This window comes from Bos taurus, chromosome 4, assembly GCF_002263795.3.
Source record: "Bos taurus isolate L1 Dominette 01449 registration number 42190680 breed Hereford chromosome 4, ARS-UCD2.0, whole genome shotgun sequence".
In the NCBI taxonomy this organism is placed as follows: Eukaryota; Metazoa; Chordata; class Mammalia; order Artiodactyla; family Bovidae; genus Bos; species Bos taurus.
This window is the reverse complement of record NC_037331.1, coordinates 75029948-75054909: the sequence shown is the minus strand read 5'-3', so window position 1 is coordinate 75054909 and position 24962 is coordinate 75029948. Positions and strand designations below refer to the sequence as shown.

The 24962-nt window shown below is 42.7% G+C and overlaps 1 long non-coding RNA gene across 1 annotated transcript; it reads right to left on the bottom strand.

The window, feature by feature from the left end:
• Window positions 1–1292: 1292 nt before the first annotated feature.
• LOC112446402 (uncharacterized) lies at window positions 1293–18212 on the bottom strand. Its single transcript, XR_003034387.2, has 3 exons — window positions 17796–18212; window positions 15387–15540; window positions 1293–7449 (listed from the first exon to the last, which is right to left on the bottom strand). It is a non-coding gene; the product is annotated as an uncharacterized lncRNA (long non-coding RNA).
• Window positions 18213–24962: the final 6750 nt, after the last annotated feature.

Sequence of the window (24962 nt, the reverse complement as noted above, 5' to 3'; positions counted from 1 at the left end):
TGACTAGACAGACCTTTGTTGACAAAGTAATGTCTCTGCTTTTTAATATGTCATCTAGGTTGGTCATAACTTTCCTTCCAAGGAGTAAGCATCTTGTAATTTCATGGCTGCAGTCACCATCTGCAGTGATTTTGGAGCCCTCAAAAATAAAGTCTGACACTGTTTCCACTGTTTCCCGATCTATTTGCCATGAAGTAATGGGACCGGATGCCACGATCTTAGTTTTCTGAATGTTGAGTTTTAAGCCAACTTTTTCACTCTCCTTCACTTTCATCAAGAGGTTCTTTAGTTTTTCTTCACTTTCTGCCATAAGCGTGGTGTCATCTGCATATCTGAGGTTGTTGATATTTCTCCCAGCAATCTTGATTCCAGCTTGTGCTTCATCAAAGATGCTAGTCACAATTACCATTCAGTAAATCTATGCCTTGCCAGACCTTGTGTTAGAGATAGGACAGCATTTATTTTTACAATGACAACATTATTTGCCCCATTTACCCCATTTTGAGGGGCTAAAACCGTGTTCATATAAAGCCATCAAGGTCTCATAGCTAAACACTGTTTTGATTGACTCACCCTGAACTCCGAACACTGACTTGAGATCTTTAAGGGGCAGAAGGATGTCTAACAATAATTATAACAACTGTGACTATCACATTTCTACAAAGAAGAAAAGAAAAGAAAAACTTTAAACCTAATGATCTTTCAATATCTCATGGGTCAAGCATGAGATTATACTTCTCTGCATTCCTATTTTATTTGCAAAATTCAGAGTAGAGTTGAAAAGACAGAGGCCACTAGCCAACCACCATGGATCATGATTAATCCCAGAAAGGAAGTGTAACTCAATAGCTCAGAGGGTGTAAAAGAATCAGCCCTCAGTCCCTGAGAGCCATGTGGGCTTCAAAAGAGAAATCTTTGAACTTGGCTTTGAAGGGGACTATTCTTTCAGTAAACACAGCAAAGAACGTAGCATGGATTGACAAATTCAAAGGTTCAACGTGAGCAAGAATGTAGAGGTGCAGGAGAAAGCCTACAGAGATAATATTCAAAGAGTAGCAAGAACAGCTTTCATAGGAAGTGAGAGAGGTAGTAAAAATAATGCAGAAACTAAAGCCAGGTGAAAACTGCTGGCTTGTTAACCTCTATGTGTTCTGCTTTTAAAAATATTCCATAATACAATATCCCATATTACAGCTGACCTGAATTTTTATATTAAAATTTCACATCAATTATTCTCTTTAAGAATATTATTTAAATGTAAGTGAATTTTTGGAAGCATTGGATATGTTTATTGTTGGGATGCACAATACTATAGAGAGAAGACATGCTATGTAATTTACAAATAAGGGCTTGTTTTTTAATAAGTGACTGATAATGGGAAATTTTACATTTATTAATTTAAAAAAAACTTTTTTTTAAAAGCCTGGCAAGTAGAGCATGTGTGGCCAAGTGGAATTGGGATGTATTTGTGTTGGGAGTGACAAAAGAAAAAGCAGGCTGGGAAGAAACTACAAAGTATCCTGAGTGTCTTGCTAAGTAGTGAGTTTATTCAATAAAGAGATGAAGAATAAGGCATGCAAACAGAGTTTCAGTTAAGGGGTTATAGGGTTGCTTACACATAACCCTGACATTCCAACAAACACTGGATTAGTCAAGATAGGCTAATTTGTAATTGATAACAAAGAAGCCAAAAATGTCTATGGCTTTACAGATCATGGATCTGAGCAGCCACCTTCTAAGCAGTGGCTCTGAACTCCAAGCAGCTTCCAAAATGTGGGTCTGTCACCCCGGCAGGGACTTCCACAGGTGACACAGCCAGCAAGAGCTCTCGACTGCCACAGGTAGGAAGAAACACCTGGTAATTCTGCTTGTAGCCTGTGGGCGAGAAGCAGGAGCGGGGCAGCTGAGAGGTAGCGTCTTCCTGTGCCCAGCAAGGAGTGGAGAATGGGATGTATGTAAGTGGGCACCAGCAATCTCTACAGCAAACACTGAGGAGTTAAACTTTTGTTTGACTTGGTCAACTGCTGACACGAATATCAATGTCAAACATTTCTCTAACACTTCTTGCCTCATAATTTTAATTTGTGGTTTTGGTTTCAGAACAAATCTTGCCTTTCACATATTTTGTAATTTAGTTATTTGGGTTAAAGAGTGACCTTCATTTACTGTTCACTTGGAAGGAAAGAAGCATTTTTGAACTGTAATTATGTTGATTTAGTAGTCACACTGTTAAATTTAAAAAAAATTAAAACATTCTAAAAAAGATCTGGCCATGGGGTGCAGAGTGCAGATTCCAGCTGGCTTTGCACAATCTCAACACACAGAATCCAGCTCCCATGCATCTACAGCCTCTACCTTTAATTCAGCCCATGTGGCCCTGTACCATATACTCACCTGTCTCTAAGGTGAGCAACGAACTCTCCTGATGTGTTCTTCCTCCTCCAGCTGATGTTTCTGTCCCTTGGTGCCCAACTCAACTGCCACCCGGAAGTTCTCTTAGTTGCTGAGTCCACCCCAGCTTCCATGGCTGCCTCTCCAAGCCTTCAGCTTGGCTTTGCTCAACCTTGATACCAAATTTTGGAAGGATCTTCCAATAACCCCTAGGATTCTACCCCAGCTGGTCACCTGATCCCTAAAACAAGTATGTTTGGAAGCCAGATTTACTTGCATTCATCAATAGATTCCAGGTCACTGTGGGAGTTCAGAGTAACAGTCAATACTCCTGGGAGCCTGGAGGAGAAGGAACTGGAGGAGAATGTGGACTTCCACGTTCATGACCAAGGCTGGGAGGGCTCCCAGTGCATGACTCATCCCTGTTGTTCTAAAGAAACCCAGCCCTGAGCTCCCCTTTAAGAAAATCGGCCAGAACACCCATGTTATTCATTCCATCTCCCTTGAGATTCCCACAGGGTGGCTGAAAAATCAAGCCCAGAGCTCATATGCTTCTGAATGGGTGTGGTTCTTTGCTCTTGATCACGTATCTTTAAAGGCCACATGACCTTGTTCAAAGTCAGCTTTCCTCCTGCCCAGTTGAGAGGAGACCCAATGGGATGCAGCACCACCATCCCAGAGTCCCTCTGCTCAGTGACAGATGCCACAAGCATTCTCTACAAAGCCCAGGACTGGGAGGTGGATGACAGGAATGTGGAACCCACTTTGTCATTTCCTTTCCTGCCCAGGAGAGTCCACATGCCAAATGTCTGGCTATGCCCTCTTATTTGAAAACCACCAAAGCCTCCTCTGATTGGATCTTTCTTAATTCTTCAATTCTTAAAGGGTCTGATAGCCCCAGAAAACAAATGAGTGGAGGAGTAGTTTTAACTTCCACCAAGGGCTGCTTCTAAATGGATGGACCATGAGAAGAAGAGTTGAGTTTGTGCATTCTGCTTTTTTTTTTAAGATTTATTTATTAATTTTGGCTATACTAGGTCTTCATGGCTTTGCATGGGCTTTCTCTAGTTGCAGCGAATGGGGCTACTCTTGGTTGCAGCATGAGGGCTTTTCACTGCAGTGGCTTTTCTTGTTTTGGATCACAAGCTCTAGGCTTGAAGACTTCAGTGGTTGCAGCCTGTGTGTTCAGTAGCTATGGTTCAAGGGCTCTAGAATGCTGGCTCAATAGTTGTGGCACACGGGCTTCATTGCCTCACAACATGTGGGATCTTCCTGGACCAGGGATCAAACCGGTGTCCCTTACATTGCTGGGAGGATTCTTAACCACTGGACCACCAGGGAAGCCCCTCCCTGCTTCTTTAGTTCCTGCCCATCTCATGTCATTACTCTGCACCAGGAAATAACTCTCAATGACAAGACTCAGCACCTTTTCCTAAGTGTCTTTGATGTATCCAGGATATTCATCAGCATAGTATCTGGAATCATCACAAATGCCCTACAAGCATTCTCAACTCACAGATAGGAAAAAAGCTGCTGAACCAGTCCTCAGTCAGGGCCCACAGTCAGATGTCCCCACTACACAAAGTCTCAGGGCCTGGGACACTGGGACCCACTGCCTGTCTGCACCTACAAGAAACAAGGGGCCTTAGCACTTCTCATGTGTGGAGAGTCTCAGCTACTATAGAGATAAGACGCAGACAATAATTCTTATATTAGTTGGTTCTCCAGAGAAACAGAACCAATAGGAGAAAGAGAGATTGTAAGGAATTGGTTCATATGACTGTGGGGTCTGGAAAGTCTAAAATCTGCAGGGCAAGCCTTAGGTTGCAAATTCAGAGTTGAAGTTGCAGCAATGAATCTGAGAAACTGAAGCAGGGTTTTTCTCTCACAGTCTTGAAGTAGAACTCCTTCTTTGGGAAACTTTGCTCTGATGATCTTCAAACTGATTGATGAGGCCTACTCACATTATGGGGGCTTCCCAAGTGGTGCTAGTGGTAAAGAACTTGCCTGCCAATGCAGGAGATGTAGGAGATGTAAGATACGTGGGTTTGATCCCTGGGTTGGGAAGATGCCCGGGAGGAGGACATAGCAACCCACTCCAGTATTCTTGCCTGGAGAATCCCATGGACAGAAGAGCCAAGTGGGCTACAGTCCATAGGGTCTCTACCACAGTCTGACACAACTGAAGTGACTCACACACACACACACGCACGCACCCACTTTATGAAGGTTTATTTGCTTTACTTTAATGTCAATGGATTGGAAATATCAATCACATCTAGAAATATCTTTCCAGGAACATCTAGACAGAATTCTGAGCAAATTATTGGGCACTGTGGCCTGGCCAAGGTGACATGTAAACTGTCACCATCCCTATACAGTGCAATACAGTTGAAAGTGTTTTTCTGCTCCAGGTGGCTTCCCCCTGACAAATGCAGGAACTGCCTGAAGTGTCGCTGAGGCCCAGGTGCCAGGTGAAGTCTGAGGCAAGGACCATCTAGGCAGCTCCAGCCCCATGCCGGGCCCAGCCAGCTGTCCCCGCTCAAGGACAAGCTGTGGACACCTTCCACTTGCTGGCTTTCAACTCTGGGATATTTTTTTTCAGTGTGTTTGTTTTTGTTTATTAATCTTTGAGGATGTATTTATTCTGTTTTAAAAACTCTTTAACCCTTGTAACTCTGCCATGTTTCACAAATTCCGTGTTTCTGATTTATGCTGTTTTTGCTTTCCTTTTGCATTCTTATCCATCTTTTACCATCCATCTTTGTAATTGTCAAGTTTGCTGATTTTACTTTTCTCCATTTTTCCCCCTATCTCAAAAAGAGAGTAAAAGAAGCAGTCTTTTCATGTTTATCTGTTTTTCTTTGTAATTATTTTGTATTCATTTAGGTCTTTTTTAGCCCCCACCACGCCCCATGTATTTTTCCTTCCCTCAGTCTCCTAATACTTTTTCTTTCATGATGGACTTCTAGGCTAATTTTCCATTTCACTAGTTTTAGTAATATTTCTTTGCTTTTGTTATTTAGCTGATTCTTATTATAATTTTGCTAACTATTCCTCTTTTTCATCATTTGTTTTAGAGTTATCATTTTACCCACTCAAGTTTTAAAACGTTTCCTTCAATGATTCTTCACTTTTCATTGCCTTGTTGGCATTTCTTTTCACTATTTTCACATGTCTATCGTCTGTCTCTGTCCCATGAGCATTGGGACTGGAAGCTGACAAACCCCTGGGCCTGGTAAGAGTCAGGGCACAGGCATCGATACAACTTGCATTTCTTCATCTGTATTTTTCAACTTAAATCTGCTCTGTATTTTGTTTTTATTTATTTACTTCATTTATTTATTTTACTTTTGGCTACACTGGGTCCTTGTTGCTGCACGCCGGTTTTCTCTAGTTGCAAAGCACAGGCTTCTCATTGTAGTGCCTTCCCTTGTTGCTGAGCACAGGTGCTAGGCATGCAGGCTTCAGTAGTTATGGCACGTGGGTTCAGCCACCCCGAGGCATGTTAGATCCTCTTGGACAAGGGATCAAACCCATGTGCCCTGCATCACAAGAAGGATTCCCAACCATTGGACCACCAGGGAAGTCCTGCTCTGTATTTTATACTTCATATTCTCCTTAAGTCACAAATAGATATCCTCATGGAAATAAGCAAAGAGTGGTCGTGAAGACTCTGCCCATGAAGAAATCACAACAGTGGACTAGCTTGGGCAATGTTTCTCAAAAGGGATTTGGGGAGCTCCTGCCTCAGGACTGCTTGGGGAGGATGCCAACATGGGTATTCCTGCACCAGAACCTTTTTCAGAAACTCCTCAGATGATTTGCATGCAGATAGAACTTGAGCCGCAGACTCAAGGTCCCTAGTTTAAAGGCCTCTTCTTCCCTCCAGCTGGCATTCGGTCTTCCCATCTTCCTGCACCCAGAGGCCCCCAACCCACTTGGCCCCACTTCAGCAAGGGTATCTCTTTTCCAGGATATTCAGGTCCTGGCCAAGCAGAGAGATCCCTGGACCATGAAACTGCACTGTTTGCTGATAGGGTGTCCTTTGGTCTGGTGGCTCAGACAGTTAAGAATCTGTCTGCAATGCAGGAGACCCAGGTTTGATCCCTGGGTCAGGAAGATCCCATGGAGAAGGGAATGGCAATCCCCTCCAGTATTCTTGGATGGAGAATTCCATGGACAGAGGAGCCTGGTGGGCTATAGTCCATGGGGTCACAAACAGTCTGGCATGACTGAGCAACTTTCACTCACCACCCCCAGAAGGAGCTGACACCTGAACTCCCATCCATCTGAGTCCATGGCCCAGGATGATGGGCAGGCAGAAGTAGCAGAGAACCCCACAGAGCAGAGAATCTGAGGGCAATTACAGAAGTAGGGGGAGGGGCCAGCTACTTGCCAAAAGCTGTACCATGTTATCAAGTTCCAGTGAACAAGGAGGGCAAGTAAAAGTGTGGCCAGGATGACCCAGAACTTAGGCAGATACAGGGGCCCCCCAAACCCTGACCCAGGCTGAAGAGCTTCCAGAGCTGTGAACAGACTCTGCTCCAACTGCAGAGGCACCTGGGCCTGGGAAAAAGCAGCATCTTGGAGCTTTCAACACAACCTGGGTCAGGATCCATACTAGGGGGCCTCATGGGGAGCCAAATGGTATAAAATACATGCCTAGAATGTACTATTCAGTAAAAAGGGAGAGGAGGTGAGACAAACTGCCCAGAAAGAGATCTTTCTTCCTCAAATTCAAACCTTTCTCAGCAACCATGAAGTGAGGAATCTCCCTAATTCCCCTAATCTTGTCACTTCCCAGCCCCAACAACAGTAGACCTCTCTCAATGGTTATTAGCAGTCTTATATCCCTTATAAGATATGGCTACCATGGCCATAACAAACACCACAGAGAAACGTGCTCTCTCACAGTCCTGGAGGCTAAAAGTTCGAGATCAAGGTGTAGGCTACACTGGTTCCTCAAGAGGTCTCTTCTCTTGGCAGATAGATGGCTGTCTTCTCCCCGTATCCTCACATGGTCATCCTGCTCTGCGTGTCTGGATCTTGATCTCCCTTTAAAAAAAAAAAAGTCTTTATTGATTATGTTACAGTATTGTTTCTGTTTTACACTTTGGTCCTTTGACCATGAGGCAAGGGATCTTAGCTCCCTGACCAGAGATCAAACCTGCACCCCCTGCATTGAAAAGTGCCGTTTTAACCACCACACCACCACGGAGGTCCCCTGATCTCCTCTTCTTATAAGGACACCAGTCCTATGGGGTTAGGACTCCACTTCATCTTAATCACCCCTTCAATGACCCTGTCCCCAAACACAGTCACATTCTGAGGTCCTAGAGATTATGACTTCAACATACAAATTTGGAGGTAACATGATTTGGCCCATGCTGCTTCTGCTGTTAAGTCGCTTCGGTCGTGTCCAACTCTGTGTGACCCCATAGACGGCAGCCCACGAGGCTCCCCCATCCCTGGGATTCTCCAGGCAAGAACACTGGAGTGGGTTGCCATTTCCTTCTCCAATGCATGAAACTGAAAAGTGAAAGTGAAGTCACTGAGTCTTGTCCGACTCTTAGCGACCCCATGGACTGTGGCCCACCAGGCTCCTCCATCCATGGGAATTTCCAGGCAAGAGTGCTGGAGTGGGGTGCCATTGCCTTCTCCAGGTTTGGCCCATAACAATTGCCAAATGCAAACTCATGGTGTTCATTCTGTGCCAGCTCAGGCTGATTGCAGGTCCATGAGAGTCTGGAGCATTGCTCTGAGTGGGCACTACACTCAGTCCGGGACCTCTGTGAGGGGTCACTTGGACCCTGCCCACCTGTCCTGCAGGTGCTCTGCTTCCTTTTCCATCTCCCTTTCTTCTGCTGCTCCACACATGGCCTTCTCTGCAGAACTGGTCTTGCCTCTCCTTATCTCAAAAGTGTGCTTATCTTAAAAGTGTTTCTGCTTTCATGCTTTCTTCAGTCTTTTACTATAAAATTCCAGGCCAAGAATCTACAGGGAAAAAAATGATCGCTAACCAGAAACCCTGTAGAAACAGCATATAGTATTCAGTTGTCCTGGGAATGAGTGATCATTACATGAAAAGTAACTTTCAAGTAAAACTCAGGTTGAGTTTCTCACTCAGTTTAGTTCCATCACTCAGTCATGTCCAACTCTTTGAGACCTTATGGATTGCAGCATGCCAGGCTTCCTTGTCCATCACCAACTCCTGGAGCTTGCTCAAACTCATGTCCATCAAGTCAGTGATGCCATCCAACCATCTCATCCTCTGTTGTCCCCTTCTCCTCCCGCCTTCAATCTTTCCTGGAATCAGGGTCTTTTCCAGTGAGTCAGTTCTTCGCATTAGGTGGCCAAAATATTGGGGTTTCAGCTTCAGCATCAGTCCTCCCAATGAATATTCTGGACTGATTGCCTTTAGGATGGACTGGTTGTATCTCCTTGCTGTCCAAGGGACTCTCAAGAATCTTCTCCAACACCACAGTTCAAAAGCATCAATTCTTCTGCACTCAGCTTTCTTTATAATCCAACTCTCATATCCATATGTGATTACTGGAAAAACCAAAGCTTTGACTAGATGGACCTTTGCTGGCAAAGCAATGTCTCTGCTTTTTAATATGCTGTCTAGGTTGGTCATAGCTTTTCTTTCAAGTACCAAGGGTTTTTTAATTTCATGGCTGCAGTCACCATCTGCAGTGATTTTGGAGCCAAAAAAAAATAAAAGTCTGACACTGTTCCAGTTATTTGCCATGAAGTGATGGGACCAGGTGCCTGATCTTTGTTTTCTGAATGTTGAGTTTTAAGCAAACATTTTCACTCTCCTCTTTCACTTTCATCAAGAGGCTCTTTAGTTCTTCACTTTCTGCCATAGGGTGGTGTCATCTGCATATCTGAGGTTATTGATATTTCTCCTGGAAATCTTGATTACAGCTTGTGTTTCATCCAGCCTGGCATTTCGCATGATGTACTCTGCATATAAGTTATATAAGCAGGGTGACAATATACAGACTTGACGTACTCTTTTCCCAATTTGGAACCAGTCTGTTGTTCTACGTCTGGTTCTAACTGTTGCTTCCTGACCTCCATACAGATTTCTCAGGAGGCACGTAAGGTGGTCTGGTATTCCCATCTCTTTAAGAATTTTCCAGTTTGTTGTGATCCATACAGCCAAAAACTTTGGTATAATCAGTAAACCAGAAGTAGATGTTTTTCTGGAACTCTCTTGCTTTTTCAGTGATCCAACAGATGTTGGCAATTTGATCTCTGGTTCCTCTGCCTTTTCTAAATCCAGCTTGAACATCTGGAAGTTCATGGTTCATGTACTGTTGAAGCTTGGCTTGGAGAATTTTGAGCATTACTTTGCTAGTGTGTGAGATGAGTGCAACTGTGTGGTAGTTTGAACATACTTTGGCATTGCCTTTCTCTGGGATTGGATGCAAGCTAATCTTTTCCAGTCCTGTGGCCACTGTTGAGTTTTCCAAATTTGCTGGCATATTGAGTGCAGCACTTTCACAGCATCATCTTTTAGGATTTGAAATAGCTCCACTGGAATTCCATTACCTCCACTAGCTTTGTTCATAGTGATGCTTCCTAAGGCCCACTTGACTTTGCATTCCAGGATGTCTGGCTCTAGGTGAGTGATCACACCATCATGATTATCTGGGTCATGAAGATCACTTTTTTATAGTTCTTCTGTGTATTCTTGCCACTTTTTCTTAATATCTTCTGCTTCTGTTAGGTCCATACAATTTCCTTCCTTTATTGTGCCCATCTTTGCATGAAATGTTCCCTTGGTATCTATAATTTTCTTGAAGAGATCACTAGTCTTTCCCATTCTATTGTTTTCCTCTGTTTCTTTGCATTGATCAATGAGGAAGGCTTTCTTATCTCTCCTTGCTATGCTTTGGAACTTTGTGTTCAAATGGGTATATCTTTCCTTTTCTCCTTTGCTTTTCCCTTCTCTTCTTTTCTCAGCTATTTGTAAGGCCTCCTCAGACAATCACTTTGCCTTTTTGCATTTCTTTTTCTTGGGGATGGTCTTGATCCCTGTCTCCTGTACAATGTCACAAACCTCCATCCATAGTTCTTCAGGCACTCTGTCTATTAGATCTAATCCCTTGAATCTATTTGTCACTTTCACTGTATAATCATAAGGGATTTGGTTTAGGTCATACCTGAATGGTCTAGTGGTTTTCCCTACTTTCTTCAATTTCAGTCTGAATTTGGCAATAAGGAGTTCATGATCTAAGCTACAGTCAGCTCTCGGTCTTGTTTTTGCTGACTGCATAGAGCTTCTCCATCTTTGGCTGCAAAGAATATAATCAACCTGATTTCAGTATTGACCATCTAGTGATGTCCATGTGTAGAGTTTTCTCTTGTGTTGTTGGAAAAGGGTGTTTGCTATGACCAGTGCATTCTCTTGGCAAAACTCTATTAGCCTTTATCTGGCTTCATTCTGTACTCCAAGGCCAAATTTGCCTATTACTCCAGGTGTTTCTTGGCTTCCTATTTTTGCATTCCAGTCCCCTGTAATGAAAAGGACATCTTTTTTGGGGTGTTAGTTCTAAAAGGTCTTGTAAGTCTTCACAGAACTGTTCTACTTCAGCTTCTTCAGCATTACTGGTTGGGGCATAGACTTGGATTACCATGATATTGAATGGTTTGTCTTGGAAATGAACAGAGATCATCCTGTCATTTCTGAGACTGCATCCAAGTACTACCTTTCAAACTCTTTTGTTGACTATGATGGCTACTCCTTTTCTTCTAAGGGATTCCCACAGTAGTAGATATAATGGTCATCTGAGTTAAATTCACTCATTCCTGTGCATTTTAGTTCACCGATTCCTACAATGTCAATGTTCATTCTTGTCATCTCCTCTTTGACCACTTCCAATTTGCCTTGATTCATGGACATAACAATCCAGGTTCCTATGCAATATTGTTCTTTGCAGCTTCGGACTTTACTTCCATCACCAGTCACATCCACAGCTGGATGTTGTTTTTGCTTTGGCTCTATTTCTTCAATCTTTCTGGAGTTATTTCTCCACTGATCTCCAGTAGCATATTGGATACCTACTGACCTGGGGAATTCATCTTTCAGTGTCCTATCTTTTTGCCTTTTCATACTGTTCATGGGGTTCTCAAGGCAAGAATACTGAAGTGCTTTGTCATTTCCTTCTCCAGGGGACCACATCTTATCAGAACTCTCCACTATGACCCTTCTGTCTTGGGTGACCCTACAAGGCATGACTCATAGTTTCACTGAGTTAGACAAGGCTGTGGTCCATGTGATCAGTTTGATTAGTTTTCTGTAATTGTGGTTTTCATTCTGTCTGCCTTCTGATGGAGAACGATAAAGACTTTTGGAAGCTTCCTGATGGGAGAGAGTGAGGGGGAAACTGGGTCGTTTTCTGATGGGTGGGGCCATGCTCAGTAAATGTTTAATCCAATTCTCTGTTCATGGACTGTGTTCCTTCCCTGTTATTTGATCTGAGGCCAAACTATGACGGAGGTAATGAAGATAATGGTGACCTCCTTCAAAAGGTCCTGTGCATGCACTGCTGCACTCAGTGCCCCCTACCCTGAAGCAGGCCCCCACCGACCCATGCCTCTGCCAGAGACTCCTGGACACTCACAGACAAGTCTGGGTCAGTCTCTTGTGGGGTCACTGCTCCTCTCTCCTGGATCCTGGTGCGAACAAGGTTTTGTTTGTGCCGTCCAAGAGTCTGTTTTCCCAGTCCTGTGTAAGTTCTAGTGGCTCTTTGGTGGGGTTAATGGCGACCTCCTCCAAGAGGGCTTATGCCATACCTAGGTCTGCTGCACCCAGAGCCCCTGCCCTTGCGGCAGGCCACTGCTGACCCATCTCTCCACAGGAGACATTCAAACACTCAAAGACAGGTCTGGCTCAGTCTCTGTGGAGTCTCCTGGGGCACACAAGGTTTTGTTTGAGCCCTCCAAGTGTCTCTGGTGAGTATGGGGTTTGATTCTAAATGCAATTTTGCCCCTCCTATTGTCTTGCTTCTCCTTTGCCCTTGGACATAGGGTCTTTTTCTGGTGGGATCCAACATTCTTCTGTCGATGGTTGTTCAGAAGTGAGTTGTAAATTTAGAGTTCTCTCAGGAGAAGATGAGCGCACATCCTTCTACGCCACCATCTTGAGTTTCTCACTAGTTGAACATAAATGAAAATAAGACAAAAAGGACAGGGCCACATTTCCCAAATGAACAGAATAATTTTGCATCAGGAAACATTTGAACACATGCAACTGAAACTGACAGCAGTTTGAAGGCCAGCACCAGGTTAACATAGGCAGTAACTGAGAATGTCACATCTAGCCTGTGGTCCCAAGACAGTTTTGCTTAGTTGTGGAAATTAATTCTCTCCAGCCTTTTCTAAAGACATCAAAAATAATGTTGCTATTTCAGAAATTCTGTATTAGTGCTTATCTTCAGAAGTTTCTTATTTCTGGACAGGTGGGCAATGTCTTCCATTTTTGTCTTCCCTCTCCTCTCCCACTTCCCACCCCATGGTTCCCCAGAAACCCTGTGATTTCACTGGTTTTCAGTACTTGTCCTGAGGCTTCCCAGGTGGTGCTAGTGGTAAAGAACCCAAAGAACATTTCCTGCCAATGAAGGAGATGTAAGAGACGCAGGTTCGATCCCTGGATCAGGAAGATCTCCTGGAAGAAGGCATGGCAACCCACTCCAGTTTTCTTACCTGGAGAATCCCACAGACAGAGAAGCCTAGCAGGCTACACTCCATAGGGTGGCAAAGAGCCAGACATGACTGAAGCGGCATAGCTTGCAGTACTTTTCCTAACCCCTGTGTTAGTCATGATTCAAACACCTCAGATCAAACATTTTATTCTTACAGTACACATGTAACATTGAGGTACATGTGACAAAGAAAAGTAACTACTTGCTCAGATCAAATATTTTGTAAACATGGTGGGGAGGGAAGTTGCAAGGCAGTCGTGATCAGGAACTGGAGTGGTAGATATGACATGGTCCAGATAACATGGCCTTCCAGATCTGGTAACAGCTGCCCAGGAGGAGCGTCCTTCCCTCCCTCTCTGCTGTGTTACTAGTGGAATACCACTCAACCTTCCAAAAGAAGCTAATTCTGCCATATACAACCACGGACACACATATGAACCTGGAGGACATGACACTAAGAGAAATAAACCAGCTACAGAAAGACAAACACTGCATGATTCACTCCTCTGAGGAAGCTAAAATAGTCAAAGTCATAGGTTGGAAGAGGAGGGTAGTGACTGCCAGGAACGAGGGGGAGATGGGGAGCTATTAGTCATCAGGGATAAAGTTTCAGTCAAGTAAGATGACTACATATTGGCTGCAGAGCATCATGCCTATAGTCTACTGGACCATACTACTCACACAAATGTTTGTTAAAGGGGAAAATCTCAGGTTGAGTTCTTACCACAATAAATTAAAGTTTGAGAGAGAGAGAGAAAAATGGCCATGTCTTTCCAGGCTATGGGCTTGCTTCTCCCAGGGGCTTTCTCTCTAACTAGGTCAGTCTCCCTGCTTCTTCCCACTCCTATTCCCTGTTCCACCAGGGTTGCCGATATCCCAGCCTGCTTAACTACCATGCCTGACCCAGTTACAGCACGTAGCCATCAAGGCCAGCCTTGGCTCTAGGGGCTTACACTGCATGAGCCACCATCCTTGGTCCGCAGCCCCTCAGCTCCTTACATGACAGTGCAGAGTCCCAGTGTGGCACTCTGGGCCACTCATCTCCACCCCTGCCCCTCAGCCCTGACATTCATGAGGCAACTTGACCACAGGCAGCTGTAACACATCATGGTTATTTGCAGCAAAACGGAAGCCTGCCCCAAACCACTGATTTCTAGGAACCTCCGTTTAGATTCCAAGAATAATATTTATGGCAGACATTGTGACGATGCCATGATTGCTGGAAGCTGCAAGGCTTTGCAACTCACAAGGCAGTGATGTGATTTCTTCCTGCTGTCCCTAATTAGGTTCAGCCCCTTCTAACATTTAGTAAATGATTTTTACGGTGAGCGTCAGAGCTAACTGTACTCTGGAAAAGCATTGCTTCTCTAAGTCTGGCTCTCCCTCCAGCATAAGCCAGGAGCTCAGCTGAGATCTCCCAGCCTTCACCTTCTATGAACCACTTTAGGAAAGACAGATGGCCCAGGAATGAGAAAGTAAATCTGCTTCTGTTCATGATGGGTCATTTCTGTAGGACTGGAGCAAAGGAGAACATATCCATGGACTTACTATCTTAGAATCACAGAACAGGCTCCATTATTTGAGCCTTCTTTGTGAAGTCTTGTCATCAAGAACAAGCATATTAACACATTATTCAATAAATATGTCTTATGTACCTCCTATGCTCCAGGTTTCATGCTGGCTCTTCAGACTTAAAGACCCTTCCCTTGCTCTAGCAGATTTTAATAGAATAAAATAATGAGCAGAGTAGACTTTAATGTATGTAAGAACTTAGTATATGTTAAAGGATCCATTAGAAAAAAAATGGGATATGGGCTATTTTACGTTAGGAAAATGACTTGCAATTTGTAACCAAAAAGATAAGAAGTTCTTATCCCATATACCTATCAAAATAAATTCCTAACAGAGTTAAGAATTAAATCAAAATATAAAAGATTTCTGTTGGGCAAAGGACTTGCTAATATAAAACATTAAAATAAAGTGGAAATGAAATGATAGATTGGACATTGAGTTTTAAGCATCTTTATATGCTATACATGAAATACAAAAATCTTTTTTGAAAAAATATGTATTCTATTGATAGATCATATAGAAAAATCTCAAATAAAGTTTATCACAGGCTTATATCCCCAAAAATAGCCATCAGGGATTGGATATGAAGCAACAGTCAGCAGGAGAGAAAACATAGAAAGTAATAAAAATATGGATAAACTATCCTGCAATTATTTCCTCTGCATGTGACACCACCCTGTCTTTCTCCATTGAGCTTCTACTCACCTTCAGGGTCTCTATGATCACTATCTTCCCTGTGAGGATTTCTCTGCCTCCCTCTGGGCCCCATCTTATGAGTTGAATGGTTAAAATTTGATGGGGCAACTCTTCAGTCCTCAGCATGGGGCTTTTGTTTGGGTCCATTTATCACCATTTTCCACTTAATGAGAAAAATAGGAAAAAAAAAGATTGAAATAAAAATAGTTGTCTTATCAAAAAAATTAAGCTAAAATTGTCAGTATCTGAATATGATACAACCATTTACATAGAATTATTCAATAAATTATTGAAAAAAGTAAGCAAGTTTAACAAGGTTTCTGGATACAAGATTAATACACAAAATGTAGCAACATTTCTCCACATTCTAATTTTTAATGCATAAAATATAATGGAAAATACACCACAGACTCAGAACACCAACTAAAATGTATTAAAGTGGATTATTTTAATTCAATCAAGTGTTTTCTCATCAAGTTTTATCAATGTAATGATAGAACTCAAACTTTGAAGACACTCTGCTGCCAGCCTGAAAACTACTGCAAAACTGTGTCAGCTGTGAACAGAAGTGTCTGCTCCAGGTGGAGACAGATTCCAGGTTGCTGTCTTGAACTACTCCCACAGGATCCCTTCTAGGCTTTCCCAGACCTCACAGGAAGCTGCACGTCTGCTTCTTGGGCAGCAGTGAAACACTGGGTGTGTTTGCAACTGGCAGTTGCAAAGCTTAGCCTGATGTAGTGGAGCAGCTAGTGCTAGGGGCCCTCATGTTGCCCATGACCTACAGAGACCATGAATGAGCACACCACATAAACCAGCCTCTTACCCTCCTTCTGAGCAGCCAAAGATGGGGCTGCCTGGGGCCAGAGGCTAGGAGTCCTAGGATTCCAGCCACACCAATCTCTGCTCTGCTCTGCCATTCTGAGGACAGATGGACACCACCACCCCCCCAACCCATGTGCTGTGATACCCATAAGGACACTGCTGAACCTCAACTTTACCCTTCTCACCAGTTCCCACATTGGCTCTGAACACCCTTCTAGGCACTATGCAGATAGAACAAGTTTTTTTAAAATCTGATCAGATGACTGTTCTAAACACTTGAGCAGTTTCAAATCTCTCTTGAGTAAACACAAACATCCATGAAGTAGATGGCACTGTGTGAATGAAGCCAACCTTACAGCATCCTCTGGGGCTGACCCCCAGTCACTGTCTGCATTCAGGCTTCACTGCTCTTGTCCAGGCCCTTGAACACACTTCTCTCCTTCCCATCACTGAACTTGCCCAAGAGGGTCTTTCCATGGGCACCACCCCATACCACCACCTTGGGCAAGGAAACCTCCTCTTCTTTCTGGGCTCAGCCCAGTCTCAATTCCCCAGGGCCACTTCCCTGATCTCTCCACAGAGACATCCTTTGTAGTTACTTGTTGCAGTTATAACTTGAAACTCATATTGTGACTCCAAGAGTGACATTCATTCTCCTTGCTAGAATATGGTCCCATGCCTTAGCCAGCCAGGATTGTCATAAGAAACTACAAAAGACCAGGTGGCTTAAATTATAAACATTTGTTTCACCCAGTGCTGGAGGCTGGAAGATGAGGGTGCCAGCAGGGCTAGTGTCTGGTGACTGCTCTTTTCATGGCTTGCAGACAATCTCCTTCTAGCTATGTCCTCACAAGACACATACACACACAGAGAGAAAGCACACTCTGGTGTCTCTTCTTATGAGGACACTAATTATATCAGATCAGGGCACCATCCTCATTACTTTATTTAATCTTAAATACTTCCTTAAAGGCCCACCTCCAAATCCAGCCATAGTGGATTTGGACCTCATAATCCACTATGAGGTCCTCATAATCCTATTGAGAGAGTCATTTCCTAGGCAGGTTGATAAGAAGTCTAGGGGTCCCCAGGGAGAGAGGCATCTGGAATTCTCATGGAGGAAGAAAGGACAAAAATTTTTTTTTCACTCTACATTCCTTAGGATTATACAACAATAATGTATCCTGCTCGAGGACAGTCTCTGGAAAAAACCTTCTGGCTAATCCTATTATCTTAAAATGTAAATTATGGGAGTAGGTCTAGTGAGGGACAACCTCCAGACATTCTTTTGATTCACTGTAATAACTAATTAGAGAGTATATAACTCCATTGCTAACACTAGCAAGGGGGTACTCTTTCTGCCCCCTTCTGATGCCTATGTCAGAAGCTTTCTCTATCTCCTTTATACTTTAATAAAACTTTATTACACAAAAGATCTTAGCGAACAGCCTCGTCTCTGGCCCTGGATTGAATTCTTCTCCTCCAGAGGCCAAGAATCCCGGCATCTTTTCATGATTCAGCAACAACTTTCCACTATGAGTTCCTCATAGATTAGGACCTCAGTGTTACAAATATGAAAGCTGAGGGGACACTAACATTCATTTCAGAGAGTCCATGGGAACAGAAATGATGTCTTGTCTTCTTTTGCTCATCATTTTGTCCTCAGCACCTAGCAGAGAATCTGGCATTAAGTAATCAGTAAACATGTTGAATAAATACACAAATTAAGCAATAATTTTTCTAGATGACCCATAGATTATGTAATTTCTGTATTTGGCTCATCTGTTAAACCTGACATGGGGAAAGACCTAAGAAATAGCTTAGATATTTATAGTTTCTGAAGGCAACCACCTAAATTTAAAGCAAACATCACAAGGGCAGACTTGCAGCTTCCTATAATGTCTCCATGTTTTGTTATGGGCTGTGAGTTATCATGAGGTTGATGAGAAAAGAATTGAATTAGAAAGATGGTATAGAGCCTTGCAATGAGGGAAAGGAATTTTCTCTTACAAAAGCTTTAGTCAAATAAATATATTCTTTTAAATTATGATTAAGTTTCACATATGCTGCTCCATTGGTGTTTTCATTATAATATGAAAAACTTTCCCAATATTACATTGGGAATATTGAAGCAGAAAAATCTCCCACAGTTACTGCTCACACAGCTACTTATTACAACAGGTAGCATGGGGTGAGGGGAGAGGGCAGAGGATTGTTCTGATGGCTCTAACTTTAATGTATAAAATATCTAAGAATTTGAACTGAACTGAGAGACAAAAAAAGGGTCTGGTCTTGACTCATCCACAAACAAGCTTTGTAACTTTGAACAAAACACTTTGCCTTTCAATCCAGCTTCAATGTTTTATAACTTTACGATTTTGTTTCTCTATAACATTCGTAATGGTAAGCCAAAGCACACATTTGCTTTCCTGAGAAAGCTCCAAATAGCAAAACAATGACATTCTGAGAGGAGGCCATTGAGAGAATGAGAAATTACTTAAAGTCACACTCTAGGAGGAGTGATGATCAAACTGCTAAATACTGAAACTCTGTCTTCTCACTCTGCCCAATCTGCTCAATAAAGTCAGAGTCAGTTGTAGCAGAAGGGACCCTAAGCGGCAAGAAAAGATCAGCATGATCATTTGACCTTTGTTCTCTGTTCATCCACTCATCCAAGAATCCAAAGAACAAAGTAAGAGGTGTCAAGGGAATTAGGGGAGTTTATTTTTCTGTAAACCAAGGAATTATTGTGATGTGAGGTGTTGAAATTTTAAGGGAGGCTATATTTTTAGTATTTTCTTCCAGAATAACAAGTGCCAACTCTTGAGAAAGAGAGAAATCTGTACAAATTCTGAGCCTATTCTGATATACTCAAAATTGAGATTACCATGGGCAGATTATCTAGGTAGAACATGCGTTCTGGGGCAGTCAGATGTTCATAGGACTGCTGTCCTAATGTGGTGAACAAAAATTCCCCTGGAAGGCTCTCTATCATCCCTTCAGATATATCTATATCCAAGAGTCAATGGCCTGAAAACAAGAACTGAATGTACTGATTACAACAGAAGTGAATCTGCTCACTTAGGAATAAACAAGACTACCAGGTGCCTTGAAGAAACAAAAGCAAATACATTGTTTAGTCCACACCAGGTGCCAAGCAAATGGTACTAGGTGCTTCATACATGTTATCTAATTTAACACTCATAAGAATCCAGGGAGCTAAGAATATAACTTTTATTTGATACGAGAAGAAGGGAAGACTCAGAACATCCCATTGGCTCAGATGGCACATCTATTATTAGCCCCACTGTGAATGTGTGACTTTGGCTGCTGGACGACCTGAGAGAGCATAGATGAGATCAACCTGAAACTGACTGGTGTCATTTCAGGAAGTCTCCAAAGATCTCTGGTACCATAGCCCTTTATGTCAGCACTGAGGAGAATTCAGCAAGAGCAAAGTGGTAGATAAGAAGTGATTTATTAGAACAGGACGCTGATGAGGCTTATAAGCAGGTGGGTGAGAAATGCTGCTCCCCAAGAACTTAGTGGGCTTTTGTTTTATAAGCAAAGTAAAAGCAGGGTGCAGGAGGACTTTCTTTGTCTTTCTTGAGTAGACGTCATTTCTCCATCATCAGTTCCTCCCCCAGATAGGGTAGGGAAGTTTACTTGTCCCTCCCTATATGGTTAGGCCAGGACTGTCAAAGCATTTTGGAAAAATATTTTCAGGTCTCAGTCAATGAGGGTTTTTCGTTTTGAAAAGTCATCTTCCCATCAATGATTGTTTATTGTGTGCACAGAGCCTGTTTTGAGGGTCATTAACTTACTGAGTCACTGGGCAGGATGTGGGTCTTATGCCGCCATTGTTTTACTGTTTGGGGGCATGTCCCATGCTTCTGTTGCATGTTCTGTTGCTAAGCAAGCCTGCTTGGTTGTGTGGTTAAATAAACCTGCTTTCTCGAGTAATCATTAACTTATCAGAGTTTCCCATATTTCCCTACTTATAATCCCCTAGTGGGATTAACTATTTAATCACCTATTTTGCCCCTTCATCTTGTCCCTTTCAAACCCAATTGCATTACTTGGGAGAAGAAAAGCTAGCTGCCATCCCTTATTTATTAACTCATTGAGCACAAAGTTAGTGAAGCATTGATAGCATCAGCAGTTCCCAAAGGGTGGTTTCCATGTGAATCGCCTGGGCAAGTAACTACAGCAACCACCCCAGGGCAGCCAGCCTGGGTAGGGCCTAATGATTTTCATTCAGTGAACTTCTGTGGGGGTGTATGTGTGTGTGTGTGTGTGTGTGTTAGTCACTCAGTCATGTCCAACTCTTTGTGACCCCATGGACTGTAGCGTGCCAGGCTCCCCCATCCATGGGATTCCCCAGGCAAGAATACTGGAGTGGGGTACCATTTCCTTTTCCAAATGAACTTCTAGATGATGCCAATGTTTAGGGTCCATGGGTCACATTTTGAGTAGTAAGTGCTAGTTGGCCAGTCTTTGGAAGGCCAGAGAAGAACATAAAAATCAATAAGACATAGTTCTTAACCTTGAGGTACTCACAAGTCTAACAGAGAAAGACACACATGACAAATAGGCTGAAATTTGTCAGACTCTGAAATGCCAGACTCTTCAGGAAACCCCTAGCCTTCTGGAGTGAGAAGTAGAGAAAACTTCATCAAGGAGGCTTTGGGGCTGAGCTTGAGACAAGAGGAGCAGTCTTCTCAGAGAGAAGCTGGGGTGAAGTTCATTCTGGCAAAGCAGCCGGATTAGGGACAGCAAGTTTATAAGTTAAGGGACAGCAAGTTTCACAGAAACCCATTTCAAATGCAGTGTTAAAAACAGCACAAATCACAAGAAGGTCTGAATCCATGATCCAGATTAACAATGAGAAAAATATCAGACAAATTCAAAATTCAGGGACAGTCTACAAAATATCTAACCAGGGTTCCTCAAACTATCAGGATCTTGGAAAAGAAGAAGAGACTGAGATGCTGTCACAGACCAGGGAAGACCAGGGAAGGAGCATGACCGAAGGCAATGTGGTATCTTGGACTAGATTCTGGAGCAATAAAAAAGGATATTAGTAGTAAAACTAGTGAGTGCCAAGTAATCAACTTTTCCATTGGTCTAAAATTATTTGAAAACTAAATGTTTAGTTTAAAAAATGTAACACTGCATGAACCATATTAATATCAGGAAAAGCAGACTCAGAACAAAGAAAAGGACCAGAAATGAATATGGATCCAATTCAATGATAATAATGAATTCACCAAGAAGATATAATAATCCTAAATACAGAGATGTACCTAAAAACATACTCCAGGTACATAAGAGTGAAAATTGATATAAGTGAAAAGAGAAATAAACAAATTCACAATTATACTTGGAAATTTCCACACTCTAGCCTTAGTTCTCACTACAAAAAGGAAACAGAAATTCACCAAGGATATAAAAGATTTAAAAATACTGTGACAACCTGGGTGGGGTGAGGTGGGAGGTGGGAAGGAGGTTCAAGAAGGAGGGGACATATGTTATACCTATGGCTGATTCACATTGATGTATGGCAGAAACCAACACAATATTGTAAAGCAATTATCTTCCAACTAGGAATAAATCATTAAAAAAAATAATTTTAAAAAACACTATAAAATAAAACTTGACTTAACTGAAATATATAAAACAATTCATTCCACAAAGCAGAAGATGCCTTTTAAAGCACAAGACACATGCACCAAGATGAGGTATATGCAGTCTCATAAAATTAACACTAACAAATGTAAAAGATTTGAATCATACATATTATGTTTTCTAACAAAGACAGAATTAACCTAATGTCGACTTTAAAAATATTTACAACCTAAAAGTTGAGAGTTGTTTTTTATTCAGCGGGAATTTCAGGACTTCAAGCCTGGGAGGCAACATTTCAAGGAACCCTGAGAGAAAAGCTCTGAGGAGGTGAGGGGAGGAGCCAGCGTACATAGTAGTTTTGCAATAATAAGGGGCAGATAGTCTGAACATCAAAAGATGTTTGTTAATTAAAGAAAACCAGATATCCCAAGTAAAGGAATTTAGTGGGTGTTTATTTATGGGAAGAGGCAAGAGTCTGGGCTCATGGAAAGCATTCCTTTCATATGCATCTCACCTATCTGAGACCAGTATCTTATTTTCAGGTCCTGAGCTTCCTTTCCTCAGGGCTTACTGCAGGGAGTGGCTGTAGTCTGATGGCTGTTAGATGGCAGGTATCCTTCTTCCCGCATTCCCGTAGGACTCACCAGCTCAAATTGGTGGTGGTAGTCACTAAGTTGTGACCGACTCTTATGACCCCCATGGACTGTAGCCTGCCAGGCTCCTCTGTCCATGGGGTTCTCCAGGCAAGAACACTGGAGTAGGTTGCCATTTCCTTCTCCAAGGATCTTCCTAACCCAGGAATTGAACCCAGGTCTCCTGCATTGTAGGCAGATTCTTTAAGCTACCAGGGAAGCCCCGCAATCACTGACAACTGTAACATCCTGCCAGGAGCCACCACGGGAGATCCCACCCATGACAAAGGTCTTGCGGAGAGAGCCATCACAGGCAAAGGCAGATCATGGCTCAAGGGACCCCTGAATCTGCTCGAGCATCTACCCCAAGACTAGAATCTGTCTGTCTTACTATATTATGCCTTTCACCAACTCTTCTGACATTAACAAGGGGCTATCCCCGACCACCTTTCTTTGGAAAAAATCAACTTAGGGCTTTAGTTAATAAGTCTCCTGGGCATGAAAGGAATATTTCTATTTTAACCCCTCTGTTGGCATTCTAGCTTGCCTGACAGGTTTATCCATATGCTTGCAATTAACACACATGATTGTTCACATCTCCCTAACCTTGAAAGGCACGGGAAGCCAAAACATTCTAAAAGTCCTAATGAGCATAGAGTCCTTTAAGGGATGACAAATTATTCGAACAGATAGTACTGGTAAAGGGCTTCATCATTGGGCCAATGCTTGCTGCCAAGTGCCCATATCCCTTATCCATTGTGCACCTGGGAGTGCATTGGTTAACATAGTTGGAATGTAAGAAAAACAAATAGCAGCCTTGGAATTCACCACATCAGACCTTTGAGCTAATTGGTTCTTTCTTTGTTGTGACCCACTGCACCTTTGCTCCCTGAGAATGTAACTCTGTTTAGTACTTTCTGAGGCTGGGAGAAATAAAGAAGAAACACTTTAAGGGAAAATAAGTTTTCTGGTTGAGCAGCCTTTATCAAAAAAGGGTCATAAAATGTCCACAGGCCTCCAAGTCCAGAAGATAATGTACACAACATTGTTTATGGGAAAGGTATGCAGAAAAAATCCTGGTTTTGATAAAGACAAAACAGATGTAATGTTTGGGCTGACTCTGTATGACTTTGTAACTTTCATTTCCCTCGATGTACAAGTCAAGGTATAAAAGTTCCTTTTGAAAATAAAGTTATGAGCCTCGCTCACCGAAGCTTGGTCTCCCCATGTCGTTCTTTTTTCCTTTTCCCTCCTTTTCTCTCTTTGTTCTTCTTTCAGGATGACTCCTTGGAACACAGGAGCTTTATTGGCTATCTGTGTAAACCAAGGAAGATCAAGCCCTACTCTCTGCTTTGCTATCTTTATCGCCTAGGCCATCATCCTGAGGGTACCCCTGGATCCTGCTGGGGCTGGACCCTGGCAACATCCTTCTTTACTGATAGTAATTTCTCACTATAAATCAAAAACAAAAAGAAATCTGGAAAAATTTCCCAAATACATACAACTAAATTACACACTTCTAAATAGTACATGACCAACCTAGACAGCATATTAAAAAGCAGAGACATTACTTTGCCAACAAAGGTCAGTCTAGTCAAAGCTATGGTTTTTCCAGTAGTCATGTATGGATGTGACAGTTGGCCCATAAAGGAAGTTGAGCACCGAAGAATTGATTCTTTGGAACTGTAATGTTGGAGAAAACTCTTGAGAGTTCCTTGGACTGCAAGGAGATCAAACAAGTCAATCCTAAAAGAAATCAGTCCTAAATATCCATTGGAAGGACTGATGCTGAAGCTCCAATACTTTGGCCACCTGATGTGAAGAACTGACTCATTGGAAAAGACCCTGATGATGGGAAAGACTGAAGGTAGGAGGAGAAGGGGATGACAGAGGATGAGATTGTTGGATGGCATCACTGACTCGATAGACATGAGTTTGAGCAAGCTCTAGGAACTGGTGATGGACAGGGAAGCCTGACATACTGCAGTCCAAGGGGTCGCAAAGAGTTGGACACGACTGAGTAACTGAACTGAACTGAACTGAGCCAAGGGGAGAACACAGCAGACTACTGCCTCAAGAACTGTGTGCTGCCCTGCAAGGGGAACTGAGAGACTTTATAGATAGGGCTCTCAGTGGGGAAGAGGAGGTGATATGGAGCAAAGTAATAAGAATCTTGAATATTCTTCTTCTTGCATTGTTTCCAAACAGTCATAGCTGGCATCAGGTAGCCCAGTAATTGGGTCCATTCATCTCTGGTTTATTACACTGCGGCCTTATTTCTGAGATGCAAAAAGCTACAAGGAGTGGTCTGAAGAGATTGGTGAAGGACAGGACGTAATTAACAGAGTTAAAGGGTAATCTCTGGTGGCTCAGACAGTAAAGAATCTACCTGCAACGCAGGAGACCTGGGTTTGACCCCAGAGTTGGGACGATCCCATGGAGAAGAGCATGGCAACCCACTCCATATTCTTTCCTGGGAAATCCCATGGACAAAGGAGCTTGG